The sequence below is a fragment of the Mauremys reevesii genome, linkage group 16 (genome assembly GCF_016161935.1).
Source record: "Mauremys reevesii isolate NIE-2019 linkage group 16, ASM1616193v1, whole genome shotgun sequence".
Taxonomy (NCBI): Eukaryota; Metazoa; Chordata; order Testudines; family Geoemydidae; genus Mauremys; species Mauremys reevesii.
This window is the reverse complement of record NC_052638.1, coordinates 19,184,035-19,197,421: the sequence shown is the minus strand read 5'-3', so window position 1 is coordinate 19,197,421 and position 13,387 is coordinate 19,184,035. Positions and strand designations below refer to the sequence as shown.

General features: G+C 39.6%; 1 long non-coding RNA gene across 5 annotated transcripts in view; it reads right to left on the bottom strand.

Annotated features, from left to right (window-relative positions):
- Positions 1 to 13,387, bottom strand: part of LOC120384632 — a 57,781-nt gene that overhangs the window by 12,854 nt on the left and 31,540 nt on the right. For 3 of the 5 annotated variants that reach the window (XR_005588988.1, XR_005588987.1, XR_005588989.1), the window contains 2 exons: positions 12,337 to 12,465; positions 12,142 to 12,229 (listed from right to left, as the gene is read on the bottom strand). This is a non-coding gene — a long non-coding RNA (uncharacterized LOC120384632). Of the gene's footprint in view, positions 1 to 8,888; positions 9,024 to 12,141; positions 12,230 to 12,336; positions 12,466 to 13,387 lie in introns of all 5 variants that reach the window. The other 2 variants (XR_005588990.1, XR_005588991.1) reach the window with 2 other exon arrangements.

The window sequence follows — 13,387 nt, the reverse complement described above, 5'->3', positions numbered from 1 at the left end:
AGCCCCTGGGAGCTGCAGGGGCGGTGCCTGCAGATGCCTGGATGTGACTGGCAGTTTCTTTTGTTTTCTGTTTCACTTTCATGACCATCAACAAAAAAAGAAAGCACAGAATGAAGATGTGTAACAATAGAAATGTTTTAAAAGGTAGACAAGGGCAAATGATCAGCAGCATTCTAGTCTTGCTCATTACAGACAAACCCAACCAAAGTCTAAGAATGTAAGTGCTTTATCACTCCAAGCAGAAAGACTGAATTTCCTTACAATGAACAACAAAGATTTACAGAACTGACATTTTCTATACTAAAGATGTTCAGCTTTTCAGAAGGTGGGAGATAATATTTATACTGGTATGGTAAGACCTGAGTTAAGTCCTGAAATTGTACCTAACTTCTCAAGGACAAAAAGTATTAGACAGGCAGAACTTTAGTCTAAATGTGTGGGTGAGATGATGGTGTAGGGAAGAGGGGCTTAGTATATAGTATCACTGGTCTAGTGATCCAGGAGTTCACATTTGTTACTGGCTTGGTGAAATCTAATTATAGAACACATCCGTTTCGAGTATCTGCCCTGTTTTCTGACAGTCTGCCCTGAGGTAGGCACTCACAGTCATGCGCTACTCCAGACAGCGTGAACTGGCATTAAATGAGGATAGTGATATAATAGGCATTGTGGAAACTTGGTGGAATGAGGATAATCAATGGGACACAGTAAAAGCAGGGTACAAAATATATGGGAATGAAAGAGTAGCTTGCACTAGTGAGGGATTGGCACTAAATGTTAAAAAGAAAAAAAAAGTCAAATAAGGTGAAAATCTTAAATGAATCACATTGAGGCATAGAATCTCTGTGGATAGAATTTCCATGCTTGAACAATAAGAGTATAGCAGTAGGAATATACTACCGACCACCAGACCAGGATGGTGACAGTGATTGTGAAATGCTTAGGGAGATCAGAGGCTTCAAAATCAGAAAACATAATAATAATGGGTGATTTCAACTATCCTCATACTGACTGGGTGAATGTCACCTAGGGTGAACAGACAGCAAGTGTGAAAAAATGGGACAAAAAGGGTGGGGGGGTAATAGGAGCCTATATAAGAAAAAGACCCAAAAATCAGGACTGTCCCTATAAAACTGGGACATCTGGTCACCCTAATGTCACCTCACGGTGTGATGCAGAGATAACATTTCTAGATACCATAAAATGACTGCTTGGAGCTGCTAGTCATGGAACTCACAAGGGGAGAGGCAGTTCTTGATTTAGTCCTAGGCAAAGCACAGGATCTGGTCCAAAGGGTAACTTTACCTGAACCGCTCAGTAATAGTGACCATAATGTAATTAAATTTAACATCCTTGTAGAGGGGGAAAAATTCCATAAATAAATAAAAATAGCCACCACGGTAACATTTAACTTTAAAAAGCTAAATCTACCAGAAAAAGAATGGTAGTTAGATGGAAATTATAAAGAGCAGTCACAAGGGTAAAATGCCTGCAAGCAGCATGAAGACTACTTAAAAACACTATAATAGCGACTCGGACACCAAATCAAAAAAAGACAGCAGGACCACCAAAGAATGCCACCGTGACTAAACAGCAGGCCAGCTGGAGTAAAATATCATCCTTTAACATTTGGAAGTCAATGAGGAAAACAGAAAGCAGCACAAACTCTGGCAAATAATATGTACAAGTATAATATGAGAGGCCAAAGAAAATTTGAGAAGCTACTTGCCAAAGCAGCAAAAATTAAACAGCAATATTTTTAAGTACATCAGAAGCAGAAAGCCCCCAGGCAGTGGGGCCACTAGACAACCAAGGTGTTCAAGCTGCACTCAAGAAAGACAAAGGCCATTGCAGAGACACTAAATGGATTCTTTGCATTGGTCTTCACTGCAGAGGATGTGGGGGAGATACCCAAAAAGAATAGCTCTCATGTGGGTGACAATTCTGAAGTACTGTCTCAAATTGAGGTGTCACCAGAAGAGGTTTTAGAACAAATTGATAAATTAAACAATAATATGTCAGCAGCATCAGAAACTTCAGAACTCTTGGGTGAATACTAATGCAAATACAAAATTGCAGAACTACTGACTGAGATATGTAACCTATCACTGAAATCAGCCTCTGTACCAAACCACTGGAAGGTAGCTAATATAATGCCAATTTTTAAAAGGGCTCCAGAGGCGATCCTGGCAATTTTAGGCTAGTGAGTCTAATTTCAGAACTGGGAAAATTGGTAGAAACTATATTAAAGAATAGAATTATCAGACACATAGATAAACACAATTTATTGGGGATGAGCCAAGATGGCCTTTTTAAAGGGAAATATTGCCTTCTCCAGTCTATTAGAATTCTTTGATGGAGTCAACAAGCATGCAGCCAAGGATGATCCAGTTGATATAGTGTACTTGGACTTTCAGGAAGCCTTAGACAAGGTCCCATACGAAAGTCTCTTGAGAAAACTAAATAGCCATGAGGTAAGAGAGACGGTCCTGTCATGGATCTGTAACTGGTTGAAAGATAGGAAACAAAAGGTAGGAAAAATGGTGAGTTTTCATACCGAAGGGACATGAACAACGAACAGAATCCCCCAAACACCTGTACAAGGACCTGTGCTGTTCAACGTATTCATTAACGATCTGGAAAAGGGAGTGAAGAGGTAAAGTTTGCAAACAATACAACATTATTGCAGATAGTTGAGTCCAAAGCACTCAACTATGTGAGGAGTTACTGATGGATCTCATAAAATTGGGTGACTGGACAACAAAATGGCAGATGAAATTTAATGTTGACAAGTGCAAAATGATCCACATTGGAAAAAAAGTCCCAACTATACATATACAATGATAGGGTTTAAATTAGCTATTACCACCCAAGAGAGATCATGGAGTCTCTGTGGATAGTTCTCTGTAAATTTCCGCTCAGTGTTCCACAGAAGTCAAAAAGGCTAACAGTATATTAGGAACTATTAGAAAAGGCATAAAAAAAAAAAGACAGAAAATTTCATAATGTCCCTATATAAATCCATGGTGCACCCACACCTGGAATAGTATGTCCAGTTCTGGTCACCCCTTCTCAAAAAGAATATAGTAGAACTGGAAAAGGTTCAGAGATGATCAAAGGTATAGAACAGCTTCCATACAAGGAGAATCTGAAAAGATTAGGACTGCTCAGTGTAGAAACATGATAACTAAGGAGAATATGATAAAGGTCTATAAAATCATGAACGGTGTGGAAAAAGAAGTGTTATTTACCCTTTCATACAATACAAACACCAGGGGTCACTTGGTTTATGATTTCACAATGAAATAAATAAGCAGTAAAATATAAACAAAAGGAAATACTTTTTCCACACAGCTAACCTTTGGAACTTATCACCACGGAAGCTGAATGGCTAGAAGTATAACTTGGTTCGGAAAAGAAGAAGTGAACAAGTTCATGGAGGATAAGTCCATCAATGGCTATTAACTAAGATGATCAGGGACACAACCACATGCTTGAGGTGACCCTAAACATCTGACTACCAGAAGCTGGGAGTGGAAGACGAGGTGGATCACTCCATAATTACCCTGTTCTGTACACTTCCCCAGAGGTTTTGATACAGATCATTGTTGGAAACAGGATACTTGGAAAGATGAACCATAATCTTTCCGAGCATGGCAGCTCCTATGTTCTTGCATACACTTATTGCCTATTTGGAGAGCTATGCCTTGTGTGTGTCTTCTGCCACGCTGCAGAACACCAATGTGATATATTCCCATGGGTCTTGCTTTTTATAGACATGCACCATGTGTACATAGGGCAACAAATAGTTTAAATAAAAATTTAAGGTCTAATCCTATAGTTCTTACACAGACAAACTCCTACAGAGTTAACAGGACCTGTGTCTGCATAAGGACTGCAGGATAGACTGCTTCATTGAAAAATGACACTTGAATCATTTTCAACCAACAGCTGAAGAAAGATTCGTGCTTAGGGACAGAATGGCGTACTTTGGCATGAGAGACCTGGGGTCAAAACCAGCCTCAGGTTTCCTCATCCTCCAAAGCTTGTGGAGCAAAGCTGCATCACAGAGTGGGTGAGTTAGGCCCACGTCCTGAAAGGTATTTAGCATCCAACTCCCATGGAAGTTAGAAGCCTTAATACCTTTGGGGATCTGGGCCTCAGGGTATAATTTTCAAAAGCACCTAAGAGTGGGATTCACAAGGGGGAATTAGGTTCCTGACTGCCCCCTTAGGCACTTAAATTCAAAGTTTGGGCACCACTTTCACTCACTAACACTGCTGCCACCTAAGTTTCCACTGAGACATGAAGATGACTAGGCATGTGCACAGGCCTAAGTCCTGACTCTGTCCAGCCACTCAGCACCTAACTCATACCTAAGCCCCCAGAGGAATCACAAACTAGGCATTCCTCCGCCTATCTTGCCTTCGGGGCCCAGAGTAGGCATGCTCTGAGCACACAAAAGATGCCAACTGGAGGTGGCAGCAGTGGCCCATTATAATCTTTAGCCCAGTGGTTAGAGCTCTCACCTAGGATATGGGAGACTCATGTTCCAGCCCCCCTAGCACCAGTGAATATTTAAATTATTTGCAATGGAACAGCTTCAACAAGAATGACAGACCTTCATCAAAAATACTTCACAGCCCAGTGTTTAGACACTCTCCTGTGATGGGGGAAAACTACGTTCAAATCCTTTCTCCACATCAGGCAGAGAGGGGAACCTGGGTCTCCATTGTTGAGAATGCCACATACTTGGTCTAGGACACTCTGGTTTATTAATTTCAAACCTTTATTTGATCCAAAAACATATCTTTCTCTGTATATCTAATCACAAGGTAATGATCAATTACCTTCTCCTGAGGCCTAGGTGGGTCACGATGGATTTCTCCTATGGTACTCTGATTACCCCTTACAATCTATCATTTTTTATACACATCCAAATTACATATGAATTAGTTCTCCTCCAGTCACTAAGAATTACAACTATTATGTCTTATACAACTCAGATAATATGCATGCATAAGCTTCTATTGGCATAACTTTTGCTGTCTACAGTATTCTACTCTACCCTTTACTCTGCACAGGGGTTTTTGGGGACTCCTCTGGTTTTGTCTCATTGCCTCCTGGCAGCACATTTTGTATATCTGTTGTCCTTCAATTTAAGCACATCCTGTGGTCAAAACTTCACCCAACATAGCAACTTATGAACACATCACTTAAGAAAGTTTATATATAAACAATACCCAAGCCAAAGAAAGGGTAGGCCAAAAGACAGCCACATCAGCATAAGCATCATCTCAGCCTGTCTAAACTTATGCATCAGACATGATCTTTGTAGCAATTCCCAGTATCTCCCACTTTGGGCCAGATTTAGAAAGGTATTTGAAATCCCACTGGACACCCAAAAGCACCTAGGCAGGTTAGGCTCCTAACATTGACGTTAATGGATCTTAGGTGCCCAACCTGCATAGGTGCTTTTAAAAATCCCAAGAATCGTCTATCTTTAGGTGTCTAAAAACCTTCAAAAATCTTGCCCTTAGGTCTCTAAATCCCATGACTTTCAAAGAGAATTAGGCTCTTAAGGGTTGGATCTAAAAAGGGGACTTAGACTCAGCATTGCACTGCCTAACTTCTATATGCCCTACAAGGTGGTATGGGCCATGGAAGAGACCATGCTCATCTCCCACCTTACTCCTGCCACCGTCTATGTTTTGCAAGTCAGCTGGCATGCTTTTAGCATTGTCAGGTATCCCAGCTGATCTGCAAACGTAACGGCACCTGTGTGCGCATTCTTACGGACTATGACTGTCAATCAAATGTCTTTTGCATCTTTCCCTGTCTACTGAAATCTCAATTTTTGCCTTTTCTTCAGCTCTTTCATCTGCAAAGCTATAATTACACAAATATTCAGAAATGTATAACAAGCAGTTTTATGTTTGCATAATAAAGTATTTTTCATTGCAAATTTTGTAATTCACATTAATTTTGGAAGAATTATGGGATTATTGTTTTTTCATTAGATTAAATATAATAGTTTCACTATGTAGTGAAAAAACATCTAAGAGGCAGACAAGACTGCATTTACTCCACACTGACAATAAAACCCATATAAACAGACACTTGACAGCTCTCTTCCTAGCAACCAAGGTCTTTTGTCAACAAAACATCTAATTTGTTTTCTGTATCCAGATTTCTTGCATATGACCCTTCAGCAGTTCAATAACTATCAGGAATTTGCAGCAGGAAAATCAGTGAAAGTTCCACCCAGTGAATAAGCAGTCTCATTTATTGTCTGTAATAGTTGCATTATTTTCAAAAATATATCATACGAAGAACAAATTGGAGTGACTTTTGAGTTTACTATAATCAAAAATACATTTATATAGCAGCCCTGAAAGGATTTTAGGCCAAAATACTCACCAGGTGTGCCTACAGTTCAGTACCTGAATCTATACTGGGCACCTGTATTATTATTTGTGTTGCCATAGCACTTCAGAGCCCCTGATTTTCAGAGATGGTCCCACAAAAGACAATATTTAGATACCTAGTTTTAGACACCGGGCTTGAAAACTTTGTCATTACTTCACACGTTTATTTGCCAGCTATATGACTTGACCTTTTAAAATATTGGCCACATGCTAAGAAGTGCTGAGCAATTGCAACTCCCCATTGAAGTCAGGTACTGAGCACCCCTCAGGCTTTTGCTCCGTCTTTTCTGGGCCAAGGTAGTTGCAATGATTTTGCTCACAAAGCAACTATTTTGGATCCCTTATGATCTCTGTAGGAGACTGGGGATACAGAAAAAGCCATAAGAAAAGAGAAATGTAACAATAAGGAATAATGAGTGAGCAACAGTAGTAAAGCAAAAAAGAAAGGGAGGGTTGAAAGTGTTTGCCAATGGACCCTTTCTTGACATAGCTCCCTCTTCTCTCCCTCCAGGAAATATTAGAACCAACCCCACTTTCCATTCTCCCACTCATATATGTGGTGTGTCCTCTCCAGAGGGAGGGCCCCAGGAGTCTTCCTGTCCCCATGCAGGAATGTAACCATGGTTGCCTGGAAAGCACCTCAGCCTTGCATAGAGAATGGGAGTAGCTGGTAGGGGTGAATGGGTGTGTGGCTCTCTCCTGGATATTCACTACTAGAAAGCTATCTTCCCTCCTGCCCCTGAAAAAGCCCTAAGCTGCATCTTTGGAGGAGCAGATGGTCTGCCTTACCCCTATTCTTCAATAGCAGGACCCAGAACACATTCTGCTGCAGTCCATAGTGGCCCACTCCTTTCAGCTCATTAAAATGCCCCGAAGGTCAGTATGGTATTGTGACAATAATCCCAGTTCTCGGATGAGGTATCTGAGAATAGCATAGAGCACACAGCAGCGAAAGCACAGAGGGAAGGGCATATGAGCTGCAGCATGATTTAAATATTAAAGGCTGAAAACAGTAGACTTCAAGTGAAGCATTTCTGACTCTCATGGCTAAGTGCTAATGTGCATTAACATATGGGAATCCAGCAGGTTATGCATCTGTATTTACCAGTGTTTAAAGATCACACATCTTATTTTAGTATTTTTTCCATTTCTTTCAACCTTAATGTTTTATTTATGAATTAATGATTATTAACGGTTTGAAACTTCATTATAAATTATCCTGGGGGATGTCACTAACCGTGGCCCATTAAGTTATTATTCCCAAATATCTAATTTAGATTTCATAAAACATCTATTGAACATTGATAAAATAATAAATGTATTAAAAAATTATTCACAGCGGTAGCATTACGCTAAATACGTAACTCAGTCTACAATCTATAGTTCTGTTGTCAAATGTGCATGCAAATGTTTGATGTAATCACTTAGTATCTAACGTCCTGGAACAGACCTTCAAACAAACTTCAGTGAAAGATCTATTTAAGATTGTGTTTTCGACAAACTCTTGTATCAAATGAGATGCAGCCTGTATGTGGGGACCTTGGATCTACCTGTTTGTCTGTCTGTCATAGGATTTTATACTGCTACCTCTCACTGTAATATCCAAGACCTTCCATATAAAAATCAATAGGAATAGTGAAGTCCTTAGTGAACTCCTTAAGAGTGTCTCTGGAATTTTCTCCCTTTCTGGGGTATTTCTTTGTTTTGCTTTGGATCAGGCCTTCAGTGACCATACCTGGACCTGCATCTCTAAATGATAATGCATCATGTTTCTAGAGAATGGCATTATATTTTCAGTGTTAACTTCCTATCCATGTTTCATTGTTCTCCAACAATCTATTTGCACAGACATCTCCCCTGAGCTGCCACAGAGGATTCTCAGGGCCAAATATTTTCAAAAGTCCATGCAGACTTGTGCAAACACAATAAAAGCATTTCAAACCCTAAAGCCTAGCTCAAGTCAAGGTTTGTGTAAGCCCATAGAGATGTGCCTGTGCAAACCTCAAACCGCATTTCAGTATAATCAATGTAATAGATATTAAGGTGAGAAGAGACCATTAGGTCATAGTCTGATCTCCTCTATAACACAGGCTGGAGAATTGGTCACTGGTCATAACAATGACCTTGGGGCAGTCATTAACCTCTCTCAGCTCTTCACTCCCTTTATTTCGTGACACTTAAACCAGATTTTAATCTAGAACAAAATTCTGACTCTTACCTCTAATATTCTATATACTTGGTCAAGTTCTGCTGTCCTTATTCAATCCTTACTCAGTCAATACTTGCATAGATTTTTATTGGAGTTTTGATTGACTAAGAAGATATTAAGAACATCAAGATCCAGGCCCCTTTTATGAAAGACCTTTTGAACATCCAGATGAATTACCGGCATCAAATCACCTTTAGCTACTGCAAGAGTAACTAAGGTTGTACAACTGGGAACAAAGATCAATCTCTTACCAGCTCTTCCGTGTGTCACACATTCTCATGACATATACTACATTCACTTTTCCAGAGAAGTCGACATGGCTGCAGCAGCAGAGTTTTCTCTGTGGAAGTCTCATACAGTCCTAAGGCCCCAATTCAGGAAGACACCTAAAAGATGCTTAACTTTAGGCACACAGTATTCAAAAGAGAAAGCAGCTGGCTTCAGAGCACTCCCACCTCATTTTAGGGGGTGGGATGGCTGCTGAGCCAGAGATAGGAGAAGATAGGAGATAGGAGAAGGAGGATTCACACTTCAAAATAATAGAGGGGGTGGCCAGATGTGAGGAAAGGAAAGGATTCCCCTCAGAAGGTTTATTAAGCTTTCAGTAACCATGCAGGTTTCTGTTAATTTAGCCAAACAAACCTCTGCATCTTGTGAAGTTCACCCACCCCCATTAAATTCCTGACCAGTGATGCCTGTGACACAAATGGTAACACAACAAGCAGTGTCACAAACAAGGATTGCCTAGGAAAGGAAACTGAACTGGAAGCCATCCGCTTAAGCACTGTACTACCAATATCTGTTACTGCATTACAGTAACAAGCAGAGCCATAACATCTTATTTTATATGTACAGCATTTATAGCCATGCTTCAGGGGAAAATAGACTACTACAGCTCTCCAGGAAGGATAATGAGCGAGGATACGTATACAGCTAGCCCAAAGAGAAAACAACAAGGCAGAATCCGGACTTAGGCTGAGCTGAGCAAAAGATGGTTCATAAAACACTTTAAATAAAGTTAACATAGATAAATCATTTAATAGTGATTAACAGAATTGCTTTCCAAATGAATTATAAGATATAATATTCAATAAACATGTACAAGTGAGTTAGATGGGTCTAACAGTTGATTTGTTATAATAACCTATTCAAAGCATGTCTAAACTGAAGGCATACAATTATTTATTCATACCTCTCAAATGTGTTATAACAATATATTCAGAGGGAATGACTGTTAATTATTTATTGTTATTAAGAAAGCACCGTATTTATGAGGATTACTATCACAGCCACTCTCTTGAGTTTGTTGTTCATTCCCTGCTTTTGTCTGTGCTCAGCACTGTGGCTCATCCATGTTTCCCCAGACACCTCAGAATTTGCTCTTGTAAATACAGATTTCTACTTTATGAGATTGTTAACGTGAGTGCTGTACACACAAGCCTGTCCCCCAGCTTTTGGACACAAATAATGATACAGAATACAGAGACTCTCTCTCTCTCTCTCTCTCTCTCTCACACACACACACACACCATTATGTCTGTTTGTATGCATATAAAAAAATAGTTGGAGGTGCTAACCATGTGATAAATTGAATAGCCATATGACAGCATTCTGTGACAGAAGGGTTCTAGTGGATTCCACAATCTGTGCCACGTTACCCAGGGAGTGAGTTATGCCAGTTATCCCAAACACACATTGTTAAACCTTTGTGCCACTCTCTATGTACTTTGTATATGCCATGCAGGTTACAGATTATGTATGTTATGAATGTTAGATTTTTTTAAAAAGAAATTCTGGGACTATTTCTTGTAAAGCCATGTGCCCTCATCCTCACTAGTCCAATTCTGCAGAGTTCTGCTGGAGAATGTACAACAGCTCTGAAACAGCTTTTCCATACCAAAAAAAAAAAAAAAAGATTTGCTCTTTGCCTGTGCAATTTATCAAGCAGCCACCATTTTTAGAGATTTGTCTAGTATGTGATTATTTTACACATCTCTACCACCAAGATCTGTCAAACAGTTTCAATACCCCCAAAAAAGGATTACCAGGCATATCCCTAAGCAAGCAGGCAACAATTATTTTTAAACATTATGAAAACTTCCTCTTTCAACATCGCACTTGCTTAGGTCATATCAAAGATTTAATGGGTCAGATCCTCAGCAGTTATACAGCAGCATAGCTTTGCTGATTTCAGTGGAACTGTTCTGATTGCTGAAGATCCTGCCCCATGTGTTGTTTGAGTTCACAAAAGCCTTCTGGAAAACAACACTTAGATTGTTTATCACCATTCTTTTTGTGGTCCAAATAGGGTGTGGAAACTGGCTAAAAGCACTGTTGATGAAGCTTTGTGAATCCCATGAAGCCACATCTTAATTGCGTGACTATTGGAAAAAATTCTTATTTACCAAAAAAATCTTCACCTGCCCAATTCAGTTTGTAATGAATTGGGTGAATCACAAATCTAAAGGAACATGCTTTATTGATTCATTAACAAGTCGCTAAAGCTTGCCTGAATCCACTCCAATGAGACTAAACACAGTAATCCTACTGCACTGAACTGCAGGAAACAGCAGTGTCTCCACATCTGTTCTGATGGATACCCAATGAGACTAAACATGCCCAATAAGAGTAAACACAGTATGCTGCTAGTTTAATGGTAAGTGTGCATAAGAGACAAAGACTCACATTTTCTCTTTATTAGCCCTTACATTGTGCCATCAGCTTCTTTGTAATTTATTTACCCAAGACGGCTTGACTCAGATGCAGCATCTGTTTGTCATTGAGATCCTGCTCTTCCCAGTTTTACAGATGAATTAAGTAAGCCACAAGAGGTCAGGCTGCTTTCCCAAGGTCACACAGTTACCTATTGCTCAGACCAGATTAGATGCTTGCACCTTAGTATCTGTATCCAGTATTTGTTTTGACTACTAGACCTTACATGCCATGAGACTTAATACATATGTGTGTGTGTATTGTATAGTATGTTTTATAGTTTTTGTAGTTCTCTCTGGTATTTCTTATACAACTGATAGCACAGAAGAGACATCTTCATTAAGAACAAGTAAACTTGGTTTACTTAATTTTGGATATTCTCAAGCATTGTGGTTTCAAAATTCAGACTCAAACATTATTTGGTACATGTCCTGCATGATAGAGTACACTGTACTTATATATAGTGATACATTTATTTACCATAAACCTTGGTACAACAATAGCAATGTAAATATATTGCAGTTTTATAGCCAGCTTAACTCCTGGATTCTGCCAATTTCCACCAGCAGACACCCAGATGAAGCCTTCCATTCCTTCCCCATTGGCAGAAATCCCATCCAAAAGGGAACCCTGGAGTCTCCAAAAAGGCATCCAGTGGAATAGTTTTAAAAGAACCCACTTTAAAATAGTACAGCTGCCAATATGTCTGCCTCTCCCATAGATTCACTATTCTAATAGGTGCACCCTGATCTAGTCACCAAATATAACAATATTCTTTATTTTGTACTTCACCTGTTTCCCAGGTATCCTGATCCCAGTGCCTCAAACGGGAGGTCCATGCACAGAACAACTGCAGAATCTGGCACAGGATTTTAGATGTCTGTTAATTAGACAAATAAAGCAATAAGCAGTTTAGTGGCATCCAAAGAACTTGGGAGAAGAATGTTATGCTCTTTAATTATTTCCTTATTTCTAAAATCAACAAACCTCTGGTGCTAACAATTTTTCTTCAGAATTTTTTCTCAGCAGGGTAGCTCTCTGTGCTAAATTATCACTTTGAGCCAAACTGTATGTTCAAAGCAGGCAATATTCAATATACTAAAGTGATACTGAATCCTGCAATCAGAAAGAAAGACAAAAGTTTCAAAAAGATTTTAGAATTTAGATTGATATAACTAGCTGCACCAAATGCTTTGAAGTTTGCAATGGAAATCTCTAAAACATTTTCTGTCTGTGTAGCGTGTATAAACAGACACAAAAACAGGCTTTGTAAGGGAACAATCAGTTTTCCAGCTTAGCACTTTCCACTGTCGATATCTGAGAAATACTTTAGCCATCGGAAGTGTTATCAGTGAAGGTAAAATTCACCCTTTTTCTGAAGGCCTATGTCTCACTTCTGTGCTCTTACTAGAGCTGCTGAAAACAGTCTCAATTGTAACCCTTGCAAATTGCTTTTGGCTGGTTGTTTTAACAGGAGCTAATGCCTGGTACACCACTGCACCATTTTAACTATCCTTGCGGCAATCAGTTCTTCCACACAGCTAACAATCAGTACCCAAGAAACCCTGAACTTTATTAGTTGTTTAATTAGAGTTGGAGGTGGACATCGAGAGCTGTTCTATTGAAAGATGAAGCCAAGGTTACCAAAATTTTCATAAAGATTTAGATTTTTAAAATGTTGAGAAAAAGGATTGGAAAGGGGAAATTAATTAAAGAAATGCAGTCCCTATCTGCTGCTTCTTGTCACTTCACTCACAATGACTGAAATGTTTTTATAGGTTCCTCTGTTCTCTTTAGTATCTGTGTAATTTGTTTCATTTCCAACTCTCCTGATGCACACGCTGACACAAGCTCCAGGGTGCTTCCAGTTTTCAAAAGGTCAGAGAGGGGGGAGAAGAGGACCCAAGAGACAAGTTTCAGATTCTCTTGCTCCAGAGGTGCAAAGCAGACAAATCAATTGCTGCTGGAGGAAAGCAGAGGAGACCTGGGAGCAATGGGCACAACAAGCTGCTCCCTGGAAGATCCTGGAAGGGAGATT